Raw genomic sequence first — 26,124 nt, forward strand, 5'->3', positions numbered from 1 at the left:
GTTAAAAAATAAAATCTATTTTAAGGCACAAAACAGCTAAAAACAGTGCAGAATTAAGGAACTAAGATCAGGAGGAGAAGAAAACCCACCAATATGAGCCCCAAACTGAGGAATCAATTTCCCCCTTTGCGAATCTTCCTGTGCCATCTCTAAATAAATAAGAAACAGAAGTTCATGTATTTGACGACCAAAAGACATGTAAGGAATGTTCAGAGGAGGATATCCTTACTATGGAAATAGCTCAAATATCCATCAATAGTAAAATGGAAAAATAAATATATTTGCTGAACAGAATACTATAGAGTGTTTTAAATGGATAGATTCACAAAAAGATGTTGAGCATAAAAAGCCAGATATAAAACATTGCCTATGAATCTACATACATAAAATTAAAAAAACAGGCAAGACTAATCCATGGTATTCTACATGAGGAGCAGGGAAAGGGTAATGATTAGAGGTCTGACTTTGCATCTTACCTGCCATTGGTCAAGACTCTAGTGTATCTCTAGAATAAGGTAAAAAAAACTGAGTTTTCCATAAGGTACAGAACAGAAACCAATTTTTCAATGGGTTTTGGGTCCAAATTCTAAGTGAATAATTCCTTACTATTCCTTACTTTTTCATAGTTCTCTGTACATTAATTTTCCTCAGGGACTTCTAAAGGAAGAGCAGTATAATCACCATCAAGGCAGGCTTTAGGCCTCCTGGGTTGCCTACTGAAATATCATCTTATTACTGCACCATTCCATCACTTCCAAGAGTCACATAATTACTGTCAAGAGTTGATGTAAGCCGTCAGGTCATTTTACTGAATGCTACTTTCATTTATCTACACTTGGATAGCTTTATGATGGAACAAAAGTTAGCTATTAAGAAACAGAGAAATAAATTTTAAAAATATGAAGGATAAGAATACTCATATTATTCCAAATTGAGTTTTTCATTCAATGTTCCACATATGCAACTCTAAACTTTGTATCATTTCTATGAATATCATTTAGGATGGCAATAATAAGCATAGATCTGAAATTGCCTTTTCCCTCTTAATGAGCTCCCCTCCTGATGCAAATACTATGGGTGATCCGAAGCCCAGATGAACTGGTAGACCCTTGCTTGAAGAATTTAATATTGAAAAATAAAATAAGCAGAGTTTTGAAATAATTACATAGCAATTTTATTGTTTGAATTTATATGGCAAAGACAGATCTGATCATATTTGACATCTTAGTTCTTTTGTTATTTCCTTCTGTGTTAAGCTGTTATTATCTCTCTTAACCTCCTAATGGGAGAATTATATTTGAGCAATTGCCTCTCCAGCAACATTTATGAAAATGAGTATAGTACTCTGAAAATACTTCCCTCTGTAGCTCATTAAAGGCTCTTTTCTAACTTGTTCACATGGACTATGGATTATTTAGCTTCCCCATAACTGAGCAGCAAAATTTACCAAACAATGGCAAGCTATTTATATATTTTCCTTTTTGTTACAAAATGCAGACAGGTTCATGCCTTTTCATTGATAGTGTTATTAAAGATTCAATACCTCTTGTGAATAACAAAGGACTGAATTATATAGTTAAGTACCAAAATTGATAAAGTTTTTAAAAAGTCTTTCTTCCCACTGTGAATGCATTAAAAAGACCCTTTCTTTAGCTCATCACAAAGAAATGTATAAAGTATTAAAATTGCTGTGACCTGGAAAATCATCCAAATATGACATTCAGTGTGTAATATGTATGTATATATATGGATTTGAATGAGTTATAGAAAGAAATACATCTATGTCTTTATCAAAGCTATTATCTATATAGAAGAAAACCCTATAGAGCCTATGCTCACTCACCCCTTTGCCAGTACATAAATAGCTACTTAAAAACTGCCTTTTAGAATAAGGCTCATTGTTAATTTTGAAAAGTAAGAAAATGAATCTTGAATTTAAGACTTTAAAACTTATTTAATATTCTTGACATCCTATTTCTAGGTGCCACTAATGTTAGGTCTCTTTTGGATTATAAGAATCACACAAAATTTTTCTGATGTCTTCTTTTTCCTTATAAGCCAAGAGATGGAAATGTTTCAGTTCTCTGCTCCCAAAAACATCACTGCAATAATCTGAATTTCTTCCCATTCCTCTCTCTCTCTCACCAAGTCATTGGTGGACTCTTTTTTTCTTCCTTTTTTAATTGTCTTATCTCTTGCTAAACAGCTCTTGAGAAAAGTTGCACTATCAAACAGTGCTCTGAAATGTTGTATAGGATTTTTCTCTAAATCCCCATAATACTTTAAACTGGGCCTGACCCCCTCACCACATTGGTGTTTATGGCTGTGGTATCTGTGAGTACTCAGAGTTTTCCCTCCTGACCTTCATGAGCTTCCTCTATCATACAGCAGTAATTATTTAGGTATTTTAGTCATTGCTGTTTTTATTTTTTCATTCTGGCTGAAAATTCTTATTCATTTAAGTCCTTGTTCAAGTATCACTGTTCCTGTGATCTCTTTAATATTCTTTGTACAGTTGGTTACATTTTCCTCTGTACTTTCATAGTACTTGGTTTATCACTCAATAATTTTGTTTTCCCACTAGGTTTGGAATCCTGGGGGGCAGAAACAATGTCTTGGTTAATTTGAATCCCTTAGTACAAAAAAATCATACACAGTAGACACTCAATTCCTGCTGAATAAATGAATAAGCCAATAATAAGCTGTAAGAACAAGGTAGGGATACACATCTTTCATTGTATAATCTTTACAACAGTGATATCAAACCCATGTGACATGGTCCCTGGGATGGCAATGGTTATTTCATGGGGATTACACAGTTGGGAAACTTACTTTGGCTGGTTCAGCACATACTCATACTTCTTTATTTTCCATGGGCAGTTCCCCTCCTCACTTTTAGTTCATGAGGTTCATGTAGATTTAAGATTCTAGGAGTGATTTATGAATTATCTAACCAATCAGAACATCACATTCTCTGATCTATAGTGATTAGCTCAGGAATCTTGATATACAATTCTAGGTCAGTGTTGGTAAAGTGAAACTAGAAGACCTCCTTACACTGCAAAAGTGGCCACCAGGTGGAGAATAAAAATCAAGTGAACAATAATAAAATTAAAAAGAGAAAAACCTAGAGGTGGAGAAAGAACAAACTTTGACGATATCATTTGGAATACTAGGCCTAGCTGTGTTTTAAAACACAATCTGCTGGACTTTTCAGTTATGTAAGTGAAAATCTTTTTCTGTTTTCCTTGGACAAGTTTGAGTGATTTTTCTGCCATTTGCAACTTAAAAAGTCCTGTCTAATATAGTTTTAACAATCCAAATTTGCACTAAGCTTTGTCTAGAGATTAAATATATATATGTATTACATACACACAGTTGTATGTATATATTTGTATGTGTATATATATGTGTGTATATATATATGCTGTTATTTTTCAAATATATGCAACACTACTATAATAAATAAAATACATAAAAAATTGTGCATAAAGTGTTACTGACTTTAGGCCAGCTTGGTTATGCATTCTCTCACTTGATAGACTCTAAAGGTCTAATAGCATCCCTTGAGGTCTGCCTAAATTTTAATACTAAAAAAACTGTCATATTCAGAATCTTTGTTCTCACTGATTTGCAACATCTGCTCCAGTCCTGAATCTATACCCCATGTTTGGTAAATATATTTTGATTGATTGATCAAATATAAATTTTCTCCATTAGCTTAATGATAGTACTACCTTAAATCATATGATATTGTTGATTTGCAACCATTTTTAGCCAAAAAGGACAATTTCATATGGTTCAACCTAATAGTGAAATGAATTCACAAATCTATCAATGTATTTTTACTGTTTTTACCCTGTGCAGTACAATATTATTCCAACAGAAGTAGAAATAGCAATTTTATGAGTATTGGTTACCTGACTCACCTTACTTTTTTGTTCAAACTGACTTATGTGTTTAGACATAGCCTAAGAGATAGAAATCATCTGGGAAATTAATTTCCATTTCTAGGTGTGAAATAGCCATTTCAGATATTTGAAAACCAGTAGCTCTTTCTCTACCATTTAAACTCACTTTCTTTTCTTCTTCCATTTTGATAGATAAACCGTGGCTATGTAAGGTTTTGTTTTTGTTTTTTGTTTTAAATAATTATGTGATATGTTACTCTAGGGAAATGCTTGTAAATATTTTTTATCTTAGGCTTTCAAATCCTTTCCTGCTTACCTTTTCCCAGAAATCTTTACCATCCTATCTGTATCCCCTTCTAATTCATTATTACTTTTTCTCCTCACTGTGATATCTGAGATATCATCTGGAATGAAAATGAAACTTGCCCTGCAATTCTGAGAATAAACGAAATATAAAACCAGTGCCTACTCCCTTTCACCTTCACCTCAACCCCTCCCCAGCACATTGTTTTCTGCTAATTGTCACAATAACAGCCATGCTGATTATTTATTTGCCACCCCTGTGCCCAGGGTGCTTGTGGAACAAAGGAACACAGCTTATAAGAGGTTTGTGTTTAAGCAGAAAGTGTTCCCAAAATTCTAGATGCAAAATATAGTTTGTTTTGTATTCCTGAAGACCCTTATGTACTGCCTGAATCTTAATTATGCTTCCCAACATTTGCAAAATTAAAACCTCAAATTAAACATCTCATTAATGTAGCTCCTTTGCAATGTATCCATTTGTTTCAAAAATGATAAAAGGGGAAAATTATGCATTTCAGGAAGTACTTGGCTGTAATACCAACTCACATTTATTTGAATGTCTCAGAAAACAAACTGCAAAGCCTGTTGTGGAAAGAGTGTGGAATAGAGGAAGTCAACCAAGTGAGTAAACATGAAATGGAGGATTATCCTTATTTGTGGAGAATCCATTCCAGCAAGAAATTGAATCAGGGGCTTCTGCATCTAAAAGAGTGGTGCTAGTCATAGAACCAGAGGGAAATGACTTTTTAGATGAGAAGTAGACTAGACTAAGGGCTATGAGACCACACGGTCTAGTGGCCTGAGAAGTGCAGAGGATTCAGAGATTGGGGTTAAATCCCACTTCTGTTAGTTGCCAGGTTTAAGGAACTTATTGTAATTCAGCAGACTCATACTGAGTTCTGACTGCTGCTAGGCCCTGAGCCGAGTACAAGGACTTTGTTCACACAATTAGATGCTTCTATCCTACAACATCAATTTTTTCCTCTTACCAGATTATTCCATCAGCATGCACACATGCCCTAGTAGCACCCATCTTTAAAAACCCTCCCTGGCCCACAAACCCCTCTAGTTACAGTCCAGTTTCTCAGTTTTCCTCTTCAAAACTTCTTGAAAAATTTATTTCCACTCCCCTGCCTCTCATAGCCCCCTACCCCCAAGGTTTTAGAAAAGTAGTGCAGTGAAGTAGTTAAAGACTCCGTCCTGGAGTCAACCTTTATTCAGTCTAGGCTCAAACCCCAGCGCTGCGAGTAACTCTGAGGCTAGTTACTTCGTGTCTCTGTGCCTCAATTTCCTTAACAGCAAAATGGAATAAAAACTGCATCAAATTCATAGTTCTACTGACCTCTTCCTGAGCTTTAGATTTTTCGTTTGCAACTTCTTTTTTTATTTAAATTCAATTAGCCAACATATAGTACATCATTAGTTTCAGATGTAGCATTTAATGATTTATTAGTTGTGTATAACACCCAGTGCTCACCACATCACATGCAACTGATTTCTTAAGGTCTTTTCTTAAATAGGCTGCTGACATTTAAAATGGCCACAAAAGATCTCTCTCTCTCTCTTTTTTAAAGATTTTATTTCTTTATTTGACAGAGAGAGAGAGAAGAGCACAAGTAGGCAGAACGGCAGCAGAGGGAGACAGAGAAACAGGCTCTCTGCTGAGCAGGAAGCCCGATGGGGGACTCCATCCCAGGACCCTGGGATCATGACCCGAGCCGAAGGCAGACACTTAACTGACTGAGCCACCCAGGCGCCCCCACAAAAGAGCTCTTGATTTCTGTTTCCTGAAAGCTGTTTTTCAAATAACATCTTAAAAAAAAAAAAATGGCATCTGTGTCTATCGAGGTTTTCTTTTTCCCTCATCTTCCAAATATATCCAGCAACAACCTAGCAGACTCTACCTATAAAAAAAAAAACACCCAGATCTATTGACTTCTCTCCATCTCCACTGTAAACATTCTAGCCCGGTTCACTTTCATTCCTCTCCTGGAACCCACCATAGACTCCTGACTGCTCTCTCTGCTTCCACTCTTGCCCCATATTAGCCCATTCTCCACAATACATTTAGAATAGTCTATGTTAAAAACATTAACTTACTAAGATGTAATCTTCATAAAGGCAGGATCTGTTTTGGTAACTGCAGTATCCCCAATGCCTAGGAACTGGCATATAGTATATGCTCTATAAATATTTGTTGAATGAATAAATAAATAAATCAGATCATGTTTCTCTCCTGCTTGAACATCTCAGTGGCTTACTATCACATTCAAAATAAAATTTGAACTCCCAAATGGTCCATGCACCATATACGAACCGGTTCTTGTTAAACTGAGATTTTATCTTGTATCTCTCTATTATCCAGTATGCTTCAGTCACCCTGGTCTTCTTTCTCTCTCTCTCTCTCTCTCTGTGTATGTGTGTGTGTATGATATATATATCTTTTTCATTCCAATTTAGGGATTTTTCACTTTCTCACTTGTTATTTCTCTGGAATCATATCCCATTCATATCTTCACCAGGCTAGCTCCTTTGTAGTATTCAGATCTCAGCCCCATATATAACCTTCTCACGGAAGTCTTCCAAAACCAACAATCAAAATTAGTCCCTCCACCCCCAATAAATTTCTATCACATCTACACATTTTATAGCACATTTTTATATATCCAAAATTATTTTGCTTGTTTATTTTGTTGTCTTATCTCCACCTACCCCTTACCCACATCTAATCTATATGCTTCATGAGAGCAGGAGGAAACTTTCCCATCTTGTTTAATCTTGTATTGTCAGCCCCGAGCACAGTACCTGTACACAGTGGGTATACAGTAAGTGTTGGCCGAATAAAGAAATGTCACTGTACAATATTCTCACTATTTACAAGATGCAGTTCAGTGGAACTCAAAAGACACATCACTTTCACCGTCATCTGAATCAGGAAGATTTCTGACAAACAGTGACAGTACCCACTATTTTACCTTTAAAATTAGAGCATATAAATGTGTTTGTACTCACACAATCAGAGCAGCCTATCTCAAAATGTATTCCAGGGAATATAACTTCCCTTGGAATGTTAATAAGTAAGTTGTAAATTGTCAAAGAAGGTGGTGAAATACTTCATTGAAATTGAACAATCATTATTTTCTGCATCTTTAAAAGTGGGAGGTACTAGAATTCTGAAAAATATCCTTTTAGGGAAACACTGAATTAAAGAATCCAGTGATTATAGGGATCATTACAAGGCCCTCCTCATTCTTCTTAAACTTGTTCTTTTTAGTTTTGAAATAATCAGGGACGTCCTCTACTTTTGCTCTGCCAATGCTCTCCACTGTCCAACACCTTTCAAAGATCTCTACTGGTAGCGTTGTTCTCTCCCTAGACATTCTGGGCTTTTTGAGGTACCTGACATTTCTGACATCTTATTCCTAAAATTCCACCCTTTTTCGTTTATCCCTGTGACTATTCCTTTTTCCCTTTTCTAAAAGCTTCTCATCTTGTATCAGCTGTTCCTCCCACTGCTGTTTCTATTTGGACTCTTTACATAGAGTAAAGTCAATTAATCCCAGAGCCATTGCTATCACCTCTTTGAAATATATAATTAATGCTTCACAACTTCCAAAGATTCCAGGGCACTACTAGTCATTAAAAAAAAAAAAAACAGCTTTTGAGCATTTATTATGTATTAAGATCTGTGCTTAGTGTAATGGTACTAAGGTGAGTAGAATGGTCATAAGCCTTGCCCTCACTAAACATAGTCTGAGGTAACAAAATGAAAAAGGCAATTCCTATGAAAGAGAAGTAAGTGTAAGGAAGGAAACAAGTGCCTTTGGAGCACAGAATGGAAGAAACCTAGCCTGATCTGAGAGGACAGGTGGATTAGAGAAGGTGTCCAAAGGAAAGTAACATTCATGCAATTTTCCAAATGCCCTATACCATACTCCTCACAATTTCCCATAAAGTAAGGATGACTACTTCACTAGCGTTTCAAACACATATGGTTGAGGTCAGTTTCAATCTTTGCATCTTGCTGTGTGTATAACCATTTACCCTGACATCCAAGCTGAAATCTTAATATTTTTTAATCCCTTTTTCCTCTTTCCCTTCAATTTGGACTAGTTACCAGATCCAGTCAATTTTGCCACTACCGGAGTCTATAATCCTTACATTCTGTTGCTTTCTCATTGCTACTGTCTCAGTTCACACCCTTATTACTTCTGGCCTGAGCTATTTTAACTTTCTCCTAACTTACGGCAAATGTTCCTGTACTAAGTCACTCTCTATAACATTGCCAGAAGGTTTTTTGTTTTTTTTTTTACTTTGTCTAATGATATCCCGAGTCTGTAGTCTATCCCCTTGCCTGTTAGCTAACAATGAGATAGGGCACGCTCTCTCCAACCAACAATGTACTCACAGAGGCTTGGGTGCTTTGAGGAAAGTTAAAGTTTGCATTAGCTGCCTGCTGCAGGTAGCATGCAGCTATCATAGATAGTAAACAAGAATTCCTAGCAAGAATGGTAGCTCTTGCACTGTCCTGGATTCCCAGTGGTTAATCCCATTTGAAAGACTGGAGATGGAGAGGCATCCCTGAGACATGCGTCTCGGGGCAATGTGGAAGTTTAGAATGGGATTCTGTGCCTATGATATGATGGTAGATTTTCCAAGAGTTAAAATAAAGTAATAAAATAATAAATAAATAAAATACCCTGAAATATGAGAACCATTTCCCTCATTCTTTCTTTTTCCAGATAAGTCAGAAGAACTAAGCAATGATTTAAAAAAAATTGACACAAGTAGAATAGTGTCAATTTTCAATTATCTCTGTATAAATTATTTTCAGTGATCCATTATTTCCTTTTTACCTAACCAGATCTCAGGTGGCTAAGTTAAGACAAGGTCTTACATTTCAGAAGAGGAGAAGAGAGGGAGATTATTTGAGAGGGTTTGACTGTTAGAAGGTATGATTTTAATATTGACCTTTGGGCTATTACTTTCTTTGCAGTGCCATTCCCTCTGCATGTTTTCTTTCTCCTCTTCCTTCTTTTCCTCTTTTTCTCTCTTTCTCACTTTTTCTTTCTCAGGATAATTAGTGGAGTTAAAGCACATTATTATCATCAGGAGGAAGACTTTTTGTTGAGTGGGAGAATGGGAAGACAGAAATAATTACTAAGCATTCTTCCTTAGAAATATTCTTTGCAACCCTCATTTGCAGCAAAGGTATGAGAGTTGGAACTTTGATCATATACATGCGACTAGTTTCAAATGGCTCTGGAACCATTTAGGTGAAGGGACCAAGAGCTAACATTTATTGAATGTCTACCATGTGCCAGACACTGCTATGAGGTAGATACCATTCCTATTTTATAAATGAAGAAAATGATGTTTAGAAATAACTTGCCGGGCGCCTGGGTGGCTCAGTTGGTTAAGCGACTGCCTTTGGCTCAGGTCATGATCCTGGAGTCCTGGGATCGAGTCCCGCATCGGGCCCCCTGCTCAGCAGGGAGTCTGCTTCTCCCTCTGAGCCTCCCCCTTCTCATGTGCTCTCTCTCTCTCTCTCTCTCTCAAATAAATAAATAAAAAATCTTAAAAAAAAAAAAAAGAAATAACTTGCCAACCATTACAGCATTAGGGAGTGGCAGAGCTTGGATTAAGCCTTAATATTTCTGACTTGAAAGTACACAGTCTTTTTGCCACTCCTGGGATGCATTCTCTTTGATACTACCCCTGCTCTTAAAACTGCTATAGCAATTCTTAGTTACTGTATTGCTGGCCAAAGCCTAGAGAAACTTCTTTTATAAGAAATGATACTGAAAATTAGTGTGGGCAAGCCAAGGCAAACTTTTAGGAGAAGAGCTTCCTCCTAGAAGTCTCAAAGGTTTTTTTTTTTTGTAACAAATTCCAGTTTCACCTCCAAAGTGGAAACTTCTTGTGTATAAAGTTTTGGAAACTTTCTGATTATACAAGCATTTGATCAATCTATGACTTTAACAGCACTTCATTGATCAAATGCACAAAATAAAAATTTAAATTTATTTATTTGCTCTTTTATTTTTTTGGTTTCTTTCACCTAGCGTATACTCTCCTTAGTTCTCACTACTGTGAGAACAAACATACTTTTCCTTAAAATGTTCTGAAAAATATGAAGCAAAATAGAAAAAAAATATAAAGTATTTGTAATCTCCAATTGTTGAGACATTTGAACAAAGGAAGTAAGATTATTGAACCAGAGAATCCAGCTTTCTTCAGTGCTTGTTTGTTTTTGTAGCAAAAATATTTGCTATTTGTTAAATGTATCTGCTAAATTAAAAGAATACATATAGATGACACATACTAGATAGCTTTTCTATAGGAATTTTAACATTTATAAGTAAACAAGTGGCTCTCTGAAATGGCTAAACCTGCCTTGCCCTGACAATGAATAGAAATGCTTAGTATCCAGCTAAATGTAGAAAAATAAGCCACTACTCAAATGAAAACCATCTGATCTATACCTTTCTGAATCATTTTTACTAATCAAGAAAAAAATTCAATTTATCACAAATACTTTTACTGTGAGGCTGAACATTACACATTTCCTTCTGCCAACTAAATTTGGATTGTCTAATCCAATTTTCTGAATTTGGGCTAAACTGACCTTAGATCAGAGTGCAATGGGAACATTTTCCACAGACCAGTTATCTGACATACACTTTTTCATCTGTTGAGACATATATAGAGATGCTCTACAAGTCTCATTTTGAAGAGGGAATCTAATTTTATATTTCTTGCACATGAGTTATGTTGTTCTGTGATCTTGATTGTAAATTAATTAATTCAGTGTACTTTTCTGAGTCACAGCATCAGTGTTCCTTAGATTCCATAGATTTCCTCCTGTGAATGACATTTGGAAGATGGAAAAAGCCATTCTAGCTTCATCCTCATGACCCACAGTTTCATGCTACATATCTATAGCAGCACACTGCTTTCAATCAACTTAGTGATACTAGAGTAGCTTTTTTTGTTTCAGAGGTTGTGTTTGCTATTTTGGAAATTTTTGATATCTAATGTCTCCAACCCACCAGTTTTCTGATGATATATAAACAATCTGGGCCTTTTCTTTGCCATTCCATGTATGCACTTCCACATCTGGCTGAGGAGTAGATCCCAGTACTGAATACTGTTTGCATCAGACCAGAACCAGCAAGAGTGAATAGAGGGTAAGTGCAGAGTCTCAGAGATTCTCTCTCATCTCCTTTCCTGTCAGTGTCTAGGGTCCTTTGACTAAATGCTAACATTTGCAGACAGCTAACTTGACCTCAGTATGATATAGATTTGTATTTGGTGATGGCATCTGAGTAAACCTTTTTCTTCCAAGTCAGTTATGTTGATTCTTCTCCATTAGCTGGAATTGGTTTTGATATCTTCAGTGAGATTAATTATCAAATGATTACTTCTCCTTTTTAAGGTTTCAAAAGGACAATACCTTTCGTTTATGATTAGAAAGGTGCCAAATCATATTACTTTACATACTTCTTTTTAAAGATTTCACTTTTTGTAGTTACCACTTATATTAGACAATTTACTTGCATCCATATTAGAAGAAAGGAGTCAACTATTTAAAGATGAGAGTTCGATGAGTTTTAGCAGACATATTCTTCTGTGGAACCACTGCCTCAATCAAGATACAAAATATTTGTCACCCCAACAGGATTCCTTACTCCCCTTGCAGTTCATCCCTCTCTTAGCCCAGCCCTAGGAAACCACTAATCTGCATTTTGATGCTAGAGATTAATCTGCATTTTCTAAAAATGTATATAAATGAGATCTTATGGTAGATAGTATTTTATGTGTGCTTTCTTTCAGATGGCATAAGCTGAACGTCAACAGAGAATGCTGACCATATTTGAAAACATGGTTGGGATAATTCCAGTCAATGAGAGTGAAAAGTAGCCGAGAAGTGAAAAGGATGGCTTAGGTATTTGTATTAAAGAAACCAAAGAAACTTTGAGAAAATATATATAAATAAAAGGCATAGTATATTTGTGCTGTTGAAACCACAAAGGATATTTAAAAAAACAAAAACAAAAACAAAAACATAAATCCTTGCCAGAGAGTAACTTCTGGGTCAGCTAAAAATTAAAACTTTTCCATGAAGGCATTGAATAATCACTGTATCTAAGAAGCTGAGCATCAACATAAAGCAAAATTGTGAAATGATTAATTTAGACATAAAAATATAACAAGTTCAGGAAATGTCGCCACTGGTTTTTCAGGTTCACATGAATCTGATTTTAGTTCCCACATACTCTTTTCAGAGGATATTTAAATAATTTGACCATGACAAGCCAAACTGTTTTGAGACCTCATTGAAAGTCAAATGAAAACACTAATCAAATGCAAAAATATTCTAGTCAGGCATAGAAATGTTGCAGGTTAGAAAATAAAAATGTTGCCTGTGAGAAGGAAAATCAATCAGTTCAGAAAAAGCAGGTATTGGTTCAAATCTACATAGTCAGTAGGGACTAGAAATCACTAGAATTTCAGGGGATTATATTTTTTTCCTAAAGAGTCATCAGATAGTCTTGGGCTATGTCTACATTGCAAAATCAGTTTGTTTGGCTAACTTTTCACCTGAGTAAATTAGAAAATCAGTGCAAACAACTGATCATATCTTTTTTTCTCACTGTCTTCACTGTCTTTTTGGACAGGCTTTAGTGACTAGCATACAAATAATTATAGCACAAAACAGCTAGGTAAGCGACTTGTGGAACAGCAGTCTTAATTGAGCAAAAAAAAAAATAGCTTTCATATTATTAAATGCCACTGAATTGTTCAATATTAAGTGAAAATTACCTTTTAATTTCTGCGATGAATTCTATAATCTATACTTCCTTGGTAAGGCAATCTAACAAATACTGCTTTGCTATTTAATCAGAGCTGCTCCTGGTCTGTGGGACTAAATGACTATACATCCCTATGTTTGGGCAACTACAGATACAGGTAAGTATATAGTATGGGTAATAACCTTAATCTGTCACTTACCATCTGTATCACAATTGTTTAGTCTCTTTAAGCCCTTTTGTCTTTATCTGTTTAAAAAAGACATCATATAGAGTTATGAGTATTTAATAAGCTAATGTCTATGAAGCATTGAGCTCAATGCCTGGCACAAAGAAACACTAATGATACTTTTATATTCCTTCAAATGTTATTAATTAATTCATACATTTGCCCAATATTAATTGAACTTTTATTAGGACCCAGTCACTGTGCTAAGTATTTGGGGATAAAATGGTACAAAATACACAGTCCCTGTCCTGATTAAGCTTAATGTGTAGCAGGGAATACATGCAAATACATTACCAATTTTCATAGAGTGCTATCTACCCTGAGATAAGCAAGAGTAGGGTATTCTTGTATAAAGGGCTTCCTGGTGGATGGACTATAAATTAGCCAGGAGAAAAGTGATACTGGAGGAAGGGGGAGAAGGAACAATGAGGGGAAGATGGGAAGGAGGTGTAGGGTAGGGGTAGATGTTTCCATCAGAGTGAACAGCATGTGTTAAGGCCTATATTAAATTTACCTTTTCAGATAGAGACTACAGATGCAATTCAACTGACAAAGACAAAAAAAAAAAAAAAGGAAAAAAATGCAAACTTTGTTTTCTGTCTACTGCTTACAGTGTTAGGGAACAAACGGCAAATAACAGCTCTTTAGCCTCATATTTAGGAAACAAAAAAGGAGAAACTTTGTCAAACCCAGAAGAGGTTAATAAAAGTTCAGTGCTAAAATATCTGCCCTTAAGGCCAACTATATCTCAATAGAGGGAGACTCAGAATATCTTTCTCACTCTTTGTATGAAATGGGAAAAAAAATTAAAGAAGGAGAAAGAATTAGAAGCATGTAATCAATCCTTTCCTTTACAAATCCCAGCAATTCAGGAGACTGCCAGTGGCTAAATCTTTCAGGGACCACAGACAGGAAAAAGCCTATTAAAATGTGCCCCATTCCCAAAGAAAGGGTCACTCAAGATCCTCAGACCCTTAACTCTGAATAGACTTAATGAAAGCCAACTGCTATTTTAAGAATTTAGAAGGGGATTTCCCTCCTGGAAGAAAAGAAGCCAGACATCATCAATGCTCTAACACTTTCATCTATGGTACCAGGCATTGCTTTTCACGAACTTTCTGCAGGTTGTTAAAGCCATTAAATGAGGGCTTAGTGACTGAGAATACAGTTCATCACATACAAGGCTTAAAATATAATTGATACAAAGACCATCCCTCCAGGATTAAAGAGTTCTAATCATTCTTTGGGGCTTGCATGCTCTTTTCTTCTTGCTGGTCAAGGTAATATTAAGCCTTTCGGAAAAGGAGTATGTTGTTCTCCACGCCATTTAGGAACCACGACACTTTTCAACTTCAGTTGGAAGAAGATAATCCAGACTACCCTACAAAGTGTACAGATCCAGCAGCTGGACACAAAATGAATCTTACTCTAAGATTTCTGGCAACTCAGTTTCATGTGATTAATAAAAATGATACACGGATTTCTCTTGTAGAATCTTTCTCTAGTGTTCTCCATGTAACATTGTCCTGACACTTCTATTAATTGCAAGGATATCTCTGTGAACAGGTAGATATTAGACACCATTATCTCCACTTGCAAATGAGAAACCTGAGGCAGAAAGAAGTCAAGTGACATAACAACAGCGTCACAAAAAGAATGGGAATAGAAATGAGAAAAACGATTTTCTCCTGTGAAACGAGAAAGCAAAAAGGATGTGATGGGATGATTTCCTTTTCTCTATTGAAGGAAGGGCAGGGGCAACATTTTTACTGCTAATTTTGAAAACATCCCCCCCTGCTCTTTATAGTAACAAGGACAATTGCTGAATTGAGTCACTGGCTGAGCTCATTGGGCATAGAGAAGAAAAGCTACCTAACTATACGGATGCTCCACAAATCCTCTACAGGTCCAGGGCTTCTCCTACTTGACTTTTTTTTTGTCTGGCATGATCTCTGGGATGCGCCTCCAATGAGGGTTCCCCTTCTCTGCTATTATATTCACAAACAAATGACTGTTGAGTGATTGAATGGCTGGTGTTTAAATTGTATGCTTAAGCTTAGTGAACGAACTATAGGAAGAAGAATCACCAAGAAGGATCTTGGATAATTAAATAATCCTGCCCAATCCTCAGCTGTGTTTTTATCCATATTGTTTCCAATCTGCATCTACCTAATTGAAGTGTCAGACAGAATCCCTGTTGCAAGTTAGAACCATGAAGAGATAGAGAGGTCTCAGTGAAGGCAGTGATATAGGATTAGAATTCCCTGGCCCTTCTGTATATATAGTGAGAGATCCACAGTCAAACAATCCACTTATCCTAGATCTTTATGACAAGAAGAAATTAGCCATCTGAGATATTATAAGCAAAGTTTGTAGTAATACAATCAAAAGGAGAGACAGGCCCTTAGAAACATTCAATTCAGGAACAGCATTAAGAATATTAAATAGTGCAAATAAGCTTTCAGAAAAATAAAGAAGAAAAATGACAATAATAGCTAATGTATTTTCTCATTTAAACCCAATAAAATGGGTAACATTATCACCTTATACATGAGAAAACTGGTTTTTAAACAAATTGCCCAAGGACACAGGTAAGGTGTGACAGAAGTGGTATCTGCACCTGCATGGTCTGGCTCCATAGCCTCTGCTCTCAATTGGTTCATCCCGCAGCCTTCCAGTAGGGTGGCAGACCACACCAACACAGATTCCCAGAGCTGTCCGTGTTGCAATCTCGGGAGAATACTGACCTTATCTGAAAAGCTGCTTCCTCCCAAGAGTGATAGGGAGAATTTTGAAATAAAAAATGTTAGACAAGAGAAGAAAGTTCACAATTATCTGTATCTCTTTTCCTAGACCAGAGTCAAGGGGGTAGCTATTGGAAATTCAGTGAATGGCCAAAGAAATACCCACCTATTAAGACTGTTTCTCTCTTATTAGCTAGAAATTCTGGCTCTGGGTCCCTGGTCAGGTTGCACTCAATTAAATTCCAGGATCTTAAGAACACAAGAACGTAAATGAATCTCAGCAAGCAAGGGTTGAAAATGATGAACTGAGAAATGCACAGATAACCACAAGGCAGCATTAATATCATTATTGAAAGGTTAGCTGGTCAGGAAATCGACAAGGTGCCAAGAGGGCACTCACAGTGCCTCCCAGGAAATGAGAGCAGAGAAGAAAGGAGGCTGAACACAGCAAAGCCTTTGTTGACATTTTCCAAAGCTGACTTTATACAAGCCGTATCCCTCAAGAATGGAAAATGGCAGTATAAGGAACCAGTAACACTAGAAAATTGTAGGCCAGTAAGTTCACCCCCAGTCACAGGGAAGCTTTTGAAAGGTTTTAGAGGATCAAGAGGGGGCATCACCACTACTCTTCCAAGTTCAGCCCTGGGATGAGAGAAAGTGACACGGTTATAGGAAAAGCACAGCTGTCTCCCTGGCTTTGGGAATTCTCTGGGTGTGGCTGTGTTGTATTAGAGAAGAATGACTTTGTCACAAAATGCTCTGGAATAAGAAACCCCGAGGCCAGGCTCTAGGGTGGAGTAGTAGTATTTTTACGTTGATTCAAAAGTGAATTCTGGAATCACAGCATTCCTGTTTTCAGTCAACCCTGACTTCCCGTGCTCTTATACACACAGATACATTTATTTTGCACACACACCCATGATCTTGTGTAGTGTTTCAAATGGCATATGGTGGCTTAGAACCCACTTCTAAAATAAAGGATTCAGGGATTTATCTAACTGGGACCATTGAGCAAGAGATGCAGGTTTAACCAGGTTTGTGTGAACAATGTGATAGTGTGAGCAGAATGAATGAGTTTTCCTCTGACTTAAATATACCTGTTTTAAATTTAAAGGGAATATGTGTCTAAGGGGATCTACTTAACGGGGTGTTAAGTAAGAGCACTATTTTTAGAATTTGTGGATGCAGCCAAAATTAAATGAGACATTCTAACGGAGGCAGCTGAGAAAGGAACATTTTAACTGGCCCTGGGAGGAAACTTTAGCTATTTCTGTTGGCATACAAAGAGAGGACAACTCAGGACTAAAGGACATTTGGGTAGTGGAGCAGGGGAGAGGGAAGGACCTGTTATTTTAATGCAGGATGAGCAACCTGAACCAAAATGAAATGTGATGGGAATGTTTGGGACATTGTCTCTGGGAACTGTGAGAATCAAGTGAGAGGCAGGGATGAAGCTACATTCAGAAAAGTTGAGGACAAGGTGGGTGGTGAATTTCTATTTAAATAATAGGCTGGAACTTGAGAGTCAGAGGGAACTCCCTGCTTCATCTGGAAGTTTAGGGAGTTGAGTATCGACAGACTGACTTAAAGTGGAGATCAAGCATGTCAGAAATGGAAATGGAAATTATGACTGAACATCAACACCTGAATGGAACTCATAAATATGATTACAGTAATTTGTAGAACCAAATGGTTGAGGAATGCCTTCTGCTGGATATGGTACAACAAGTTTCTCTGACTAGTGATCATAGTCTTGTGTTTTACTTTTCACCCTTAAAGAAAAATGTGTGTATACGTGTGTGTTTTAATTGACACAGAGCACATAGAACTATGACTTAAGTTTTGAATTTATATAGTCTATTTCATACTCTTGTATCTCATTACAGCACATGTTTTGCTCTTGAACCATGTTTTGATTCAGTGACATATGTCTTCATACTCCCAAAGCTATTTTCATATCTTTAATGTAATCAACAATAGTAAATGAAAGTAATTGTTTCAAAATTAATTCACATATAATATGCTTTATTAAATAGCTTTCACTGCATTTCCCAATTAGTGGTATTAGTTTATAAATTGTGAACATGTATATATAAAAAATATTTAGTATGAGATTAACATTATATTAGTGCAATTGATTCAAGCATATGTAGAAGAGACTTCTCAGTTATTATCTTTACCCTAGTAACTGTTATCACTAGCATAAATAGGGTGAATGTAGCACAGACTGTTGGCTGCCTAGGAAAACTCGTTTCCTCTTCTGGGCACACAGCTAAGACTGTATTACTCACTACCTACTGCAGTAGGGGGCATGGCCATATGAGTGAGCTCTAGCCAACGAGATGTGACTCAAAGTGATGCATGAAATTCTCATGCCCAGCCTATTAAACACTTCATGCATATCTTACATATTCTTGTCCCATTTATGCTCATTTGAATGGAGATGACCCCCAAAGAGACCTTGGAAGCCCATGTTTAAAATGGGTCTTGAGTAACTTCATGGATAAGGGCCACACCAACAACCTGTTTATTCACATAGTCAAGATACAAACCTCTATTGTTTTTGGACCATTATCCATTTTTGGGTCTATTATTGTAGCAGGTAACCTACCTTAAGAAATTCAGATTTCATCTTGGAAAACTGAATATCTTAGTTCCCCCCACCCCCATTACTCAAAGCAGTAATGAAATTCACAGAGAACGCTTTAAAAAATTAATTTGGAAGTCTGAAGCCACATTACAGTTTTAGACAAAAACATTTCAGAACTACAAGCACCCCTTAAACCTGAAGGCCCTAAGTCCTAAGGCTTCCATTGTAGGTAATGAATAAACTTCTTTTTTACGCATCCCAAAGGGTATAGCTATGTCTCATCCTTGGGGAATTAAGAAAATTGTCCCTCAAATCATTTTCCATAGGACTTAATTCCTTCAGAAGTACAGTTGAGAAAGGCTGGAAGCATCACAAAAACACGGAAATGTGTAGGCTTATATGTAAATTGATATATAATACACATATATAGTTTATATGTCTTTATCCTTCTATATGTATATTGATTCATTATATGTGTTATGTATTCTTCCAGAGTTTATAGTCTTGAATACCCATATGACCTGTGCGCACTGCAATTGTCCAATATTGAAACTTGTACTTTTATTTTGGCTGCCTGTAAAGATTCTACACTGCTGGGAACTTTCTAGTATCAATCATGAATTATAAATTAGATGTTCCAGAGTGCCTTAAGTATACACAGCAACTCCCATGGAAAATATGGATCTTGGGACCTACTCTATGCTGCAGGTATCATGGACCTGTGGATCTCAGTCTTTTGCATTCATTATTGAATGAATGAATGAATGAATGAATATTGTATTTTGGGCAATGATTCTCAAAACACGTATAATTCTACTATGAATTAATTCTTCAATATTCCCACTCCTCTCTGGCAGCAGAGAAGTATGAGGTTGTGTGACAAAGGGTTAGAGTAATTGGCATTAACACTTGAAGGTTGTTCTCAGTGCAGCCTGCCTATTGGAATCACCAGGAGTGCTCTCTAAAAATATGATACCTGGGCCCCACCCCTTTAAATTCTGAGGTAAGTAGCATCAGGGTTTTTTTTTTTAATTTTTAATTTTTATTTATTTATTTAAAAGACTTAATTTATTCATTTGAGAGAGAGGCAAAGAGAGCACAAGCACGTGGAGAGGCAGAGGGAGAGGGAGAAGCAGACTCCCGGCTGAGCTGGGAGCATGCCATGGGGCTGGATCCCAGGACCTGGAGAGTTCATGACCTGAGCCTAAGGCAGACGCTTAACCATCTGAGCCACTCAGGTGCCCCAGCATCAGGGTTTTTTTTTTTTTTTTTTTAAGTTCTCCCATAGTTTCTAATGTGCAGCCAGGGTTGAGAAAACTGTGCTAGAACAATATTTCCTCTTCTTGTTTGGTCATAAGAATTAACTGGCAATCTTGTTTAGAAGTATGGAGTTTTAGGGCCAATTTAAGACAGTCTCAGTCTTTGAATATGTTTTTGGTTTTTTAATGAGGGCCCCCAGATGATGCTTATGATTGGGAAATTTGGGAAAATACTTCATTAAACTCCAAGCTCTTCTAGACAAAGTGCTATGGCTATCATTCTCAGCTGTATCCCCAGGCATAGCACAGACTCTGGCTCATATCAAGCACTCAAGTATTTATATTATTCATTAATTCATTTACTCTTAAAGTGGAAATGGATGAGAAAAATTTGACAAAATTTAAAATGCCACGTGTGACTAGCTTAATACTAGAGATTTACAAAAGTAGCGTTATGAAGGATTTCATGAGTTTCAGTGTGTTCTTTCAAGACCTACAATAATTATTGAATTGTAATCAACTGGTTTGCACTTGATATTCAGAATTCTTTGCAACGTGGTATTTGCCAGTAAATATTAAACTCTCTCTGTATAACCACTTATTGGAAAAGTCACAAGTGAAAGGCACAGCTGAGAGCGGACTCTTTAATTTATGAGAACTGAGGAATACAACTGTACCTAATAGTTCAGTAATTAGAAAAAACTTACTAATTTGTTTATTTGTATTTGACTTATTTTATTTTTTTTTAATTTTTTTTTATGTAGTGTTCCATGATTCATTGTTTGCATATAACACCCAGTGCTCCATTAAATACATGCCCTCTTTAATACCCATCACCAGGCTTAACCCATCCCTCCAGCCCCCTCCACTCTAGAACCCTCAATTTCTTTCTCAGAGTCCATAGTCTCTCATGGTTCATCTCCCCCTCCGATTCCCCCCCCTTCATTTTTCCCTTCCTATCTTTTTTTTAAACATATAATATATTATTTGTTTCAGAGGTATTGGTCTGTGATTCAACAGTCTTACACAATTCACAGTGCTCACCATAGCACATACCCTCCCTAATGTCTATCACCCAGCCACCTCATTGCTCCCACCCCTCACCAGACTTATTTTAAATGCCGGACTTTTATTTATATTTATAGTCAGTTGAAAGACAAACACATACATCAACTTAAAACAATTAACATTTTTTATGAATAATTTTTTCTTTGATACTTTTTGAAATCTTCACTGATTTAGTTAAATGTCATCTTCAAAATTAAAATTCTTCCAGCTCTTACCAACTTTGTCAGTTTATGATATTTGTTATTTCTCCTCAGTAAGTTGGCTGTTTTAAACTGTCACTAATTATTTTCCTTTATTGTCACCCAAATAAGCTGACACTCAAAAACCAACAGTAATCTTTCTCAGATGTAGATCAAGACCCCCAATTAATTACTTAAAAAGTAATATAAAGTTATATAAAAAGAAATATTGATATGTATGAAAATATTGTGGATTATTTTTCCATCCTTGACATATAAGAGAACAAGTGAGGGATTAATAGTGATAACAAATGTCATTTGTCTAGTGCTTCACAGTTTACAAAATGCTTTCATATACATATCTCATGGGAGTGCAATGGCCATTCTATGATGGAAGTATCACTATTTCATTGCATACAGTATTATTCTTCTATATACTTATACAGGGAAAAGAGCATTCATTTGATCCATGTATGTTTGCAATGATGTTTTGGTTTCAATGTCAAACAATTTGGAAAATGTACTTTTCCGAGGGAACAACAGAGAGCTGCTTATATCCAGTAACAAGCTTTAAAGCCTTTAGTTGTAAACCATGCTTTGCAAGTTCCAATGCTGCAAAATGAATATATACATTGGGTCAACGGTAAGTTGGTAAGTTTGTAGGTAGTGAGGTCTACAACAAATTGGAAAGTGCATTCCTGTATAAAGCTATATATATTTAAAAAATATTTAGGGGTGGAGTGGTGGGGGTGGGAGGGATGGGGTGGCTGGGTGATAGACATTGGGGAGGGTATGTGATATGGTGAGCGCTGTGAATTGTACAAGACTGTTGAATCACAGATCCGTACCTCTGAAACAAATAATGCAACATATGTTAAGAAAAGAAAAGAAGAAGAAGCTAGCAGGAGGGGAAGAATGAAGGGGAGTAAGTCGGAGGGGGAGACGAACCATGAGAGATGATGGACTCTGAAAAACAAACTGAGGGTTCTAGAGGGGAGCGGGGTGGGGGGATGGGTTAGCCTGGTGATGGGTATTAAAGAGGGCACGTTCTGTGTGGAGCACTGGGTGTTATGCACAAACAATGAATCATGGAACACTACATCAAAAACTAATGATGTAATGTATGGTGATTAACATAACAATAAAAAACAAATTAAAAAAGCAAACAAAAACTACATAGAAGTTTGTACATGCTTACATTATCTATTTCTGATATAAAAGAAAAACTAGAAAATAAAAGGAATAGGATCAGTAATGTCTAGTTCATGGCATTAAAAATTTCCACAACAACAACAAAATATTTAGGGGCACCTGGGTGGCTCAGCTGGTTAAGCAGCTGACTCTTGATTTTGGTTCAGGTCATTTTTTCAGGGTCCTGGGATTGAGCCCCATGTTGGGCTCCACACCTAGCCGGGAGTCTGCTTGAGATTTTCTCTCTCTCCCTCTGAACCCCCCCCAAATAAATAAATAAATCTTTTAAAAAATGTTTAAAAAATATTTAAACACTGCAGACCAAAAGAAACATATCTGTGTGCCTCATAAGCAATTTCTATTCCACACTAGCAGAACATGGGTTATAAAAGAGGAAATAAAGCAGGAACACAGAAACACAAGGAGATCATATGAGAAATGAATTCGGTCACAGGAATTAAGCCTAAGGACTGAAGCACAAAGAACAAAGTTGGTAAATGGCTGATGCTCATCCAGTATCATCAGCCTCTTTATCTCTCTGTTCTGACTTGGTTTTGTTGTTGTTGTTATTGGGACAGCATAATAAAATGTTAAGAATACTATAAGTTAAGGATGTGACCTTGGACTTAGTTTCCTTACCAGTAAAATGGAGATAATGATAACTGTATTATAGAATTGTTGTGAGATTAAATAAAAGCATACATGACAAGGGCTTAGCTCCTTTCATGTTGTGAGTGGTAAATAAATGGTAGGTATTATCATCATTCTCCTCATCATCATTGGAAAGAGCCACTTCCTTACTCAGCCCTACAACTTCTCCTTAGTAAATACTTAAAGATCAAAATTAACTTTCAGACCTGTATGGTAAGAAGCTTGCCAAGGGAAAGGCAGAGAGTTTTTTCCTCTCACTCATATAAATCAACTACCACAAAACCAAAGAGAGCATCCCCTCATCTGTAAGCTGATCAATAAGCTCAAACAGCCCCTTTCCTTTAAACCATAACAGGTATTGGGCAAAGTTAGTCAGGCTCTACCTAAAAGCAGCCATACTTGTACCAACTAGGCCATTGCTTTCTGAAGTGATATTCACAGAAACACCCCAGGGATTTGGTTCAGTTAAAAATGCATTGATTGAACATCTCTGAGATGAAGAGAACAGGACCTCTGCTCTTGAAGCTCTGACATGCCCAGATTAGTGGGAGAAAGAAAGATGTAAACAGGTCATTTCAATGCAAAAGTAAACATGTCTGAGTTCCTCACTCTTATGTGCATCTTTCCCTTTCCCGTTTTTCAGTGGGGCTCCATAAGCATCGTAGGCATGCAAGGGTGGGTCTGCTGTGAAAATACTGAGGGAAGACTCATACCTGTTCTTCAAGGTCTAGCTTTAGCTTTACATCCTCCAGGAAGCTTTCCATTCTACTTTGATCTTTGACTTACTTGAAATCCTTTGAAAACTGCTGCTTAATCATTTTGGTCCTTAGTCATTTTCTACCTTACATGGGAAATAAATTGTTTCCTGGTATATGCTCTGCGTACCCAAACAGTATAGTAAGCCCAGAAGGGCTTACACTCTTGAGTAATATGTGATGTTATATCCACATTAATCTGAAAAACTGAATGTTTTATTGTTGCCAAATTAAAGATTAGTAAAAAATAGTTCATAAATAATATATGCAATTGTTTGGGACTCTGTTACATTGAAGACACCCATGAAGCCATGTTTTGTAAAATTTGAAGATGTTTTGGCATAATTTAAAGCATTTGGGTTAGATTAGAAACAGAAAAAAAGGCAAATGTAAACATATCTGTTATACAGTAAATGTTCTCTTTCCACTTTTAATCAACATTTATATATTTGGCCCTGTAACAACTTGCATTTAAAGGGCAACAGAATACACATTCATTTGCCCCATAATTGAGGAGTTACAGCTAGAAAAAAACCTTCAATGACCACTCATTTGTTTTTTTTGTTTTTTTTTTGACCACTCATTTGTTTTAATACCACATGCAAAATGGTTGGGATGACGACACTCCTAAAACTCACAAATCATCAGTTTATATTATGCTAATTTATCACCTAAATCTACTTCCTGAATACTGTTACTGAAACTCAAAGAAAATATGTTTATTAACATAAATGCTTTTAAAAGAGAGGTAAGAAAAAAACCCTAATAACAGCAAAGAAATGACTTTTGTGTGAAAACTAATAATTTTAAATGGATTGAATCCCACATATATTTACTTCCAGTATCTAAGATTCAACCACTCTCATAATCTAATTTATTTTATTTTATCTCTCCTATCTTTCATATCTGTCTCTCTCTTTCATTTCCACTGCCACTAGTGAAATTCTGCTTTTTATTACTTCTCATTTAGATTACTGCAACAACTGCTTCACCAGTTTCTTGACTTCCCCATCAAGTCGATCTTTTACAAAGATGCTGGATTAATCATTCCATACTACAGTTCTGAATTTGTGATTCCTAGCTCCCCCACCACAGTGCCCACTTTCTTACAGAACAAAGCCTAAACTACCTTAAGTCTAGGATTCACTGATTTCTGTGCTCTTATTCCAATTTATCTTTCTGAATTTCTTTCCCAATCCTCTGCTTCCTACATTACAAATACTATGTACATTCATATACACTTCATCTCTTTAACTTTCTAATCTCTATTTTCTTAATGTCTTCCCTAAGCTTAGGATACCCTTCCCAATTCTATCCATCCTTTCGTGCCAAGCTCAAATGTTCCTTCTTCCATGACGATGTTTCTAAATTCCTCAGAAGTAATTAATATTCTTCTTTCTAAAATTTTATAGAATTTTTAACATCTCTCTTATAAAACTTATCTTTTTATACCTACCACATACTTAAGTATTTTTCTCCTCTACTAGAACTATGAAAGCTCCTTGGGAATGGAGTCTATGGCAGCTTCACCTTGTAAGCTCTAATATGCCAAGTATAAAGGCTTTAAACATAGTAGATAACCAAATTGTTGTTGAACAAAAGGCTGGAGTAATTACTTTTTAGTAGTCTCAGAATTGTGGACTTTATACAGAAGATTATATATGGGATCTATATGAATGTTATTGATAATCATGAAATGAAAGTTATTAAATTTCAATAATCTGACTTGTTTCATAAACTAGATCAGTGGTTGTCCAGCTATTCTCCATAACACCTTTGGGATTCCAAAGAGGTGGCCTGGGGATCTCCCTCCTTGGCAGTAGAAAATGGTAAGTGAACATATTTCTGCACCCTACATTCTGCCTTCAATTAAAGCTGCTACATTTTGTATATTGGCCTTCTTGTAAGACTTTACTTAGAGAAAGCTTTCACTATTTAAATTTCTTTTTTTAATCCCTTGGGTTTTCACCCCCGGCACACTATAATTTATTTGTTTCAAGTCTCTAACCTACATGAGAACACCTTCACATGAAAACTAGGTTAAACGAGCTGTTGTGTTTTGGCTGAATTTACTATTAGAAAACTACCAAAACGGTAGCACAAAAATGGTGTTTCAGGTAATTTAAATCAGGACCTCCTATAATACCTAACTTTGTATGAGACCTGACATGTTACAATAGTCCTTGATCTAAATTTTTGATCTGACTTTATTGACTTGAGAACTAGCTAGCTGGTGAATCTTTTTTTTTTTTTTAATTAAGATTTTTTATTTATTTGACAGAGAGAGACACAGCAAGAGAGGGAACACAAGCAGGGGTAGTGGGAGAGGGAGAAGCAGGCTTCCTGCGGAGCAGGGAGCCCAATGCGGGGTTTGATACCAGGACCCTGGGATCACGACCTGAGCCAAAGGCAGATGCTTAATGACTGAACC

The 26,124-nt window shown here is 36.4% G+C and overlaps 1 protein-coding gene across 7 annotated transcripts in view; it reads right to left on the bottom strand.

The window, feature by feature from the left end:
- The window catches only part of TNNI3K (TNNI3 interacting kinase), a 312,765-nt gene that overhangs the window by 136,468 nt on the left and 150,173 nt on the right, over window positions 1-26,124 (bottom strand). The gene's annotated exons all lie outside the window — the stretch shown is intronic.

Source organism: Callorhinus ursinus, unplaced genomic scaffold (assembly GCF_003265705.2).
Source record: "Callorhinus ursinus isolate GAN/ISIS: 27379988/994484 unplaced genomic scaffold, GSC_fseal_2.0 scaffold9, whole genome shotgun sequence".
Classification (NCBI taxonomy): Eukaryota; Metazoa; Chordata; class Mammalia; order Carnivora; family Otariidae; genus Callorhinus; species Callorhinus ursinus.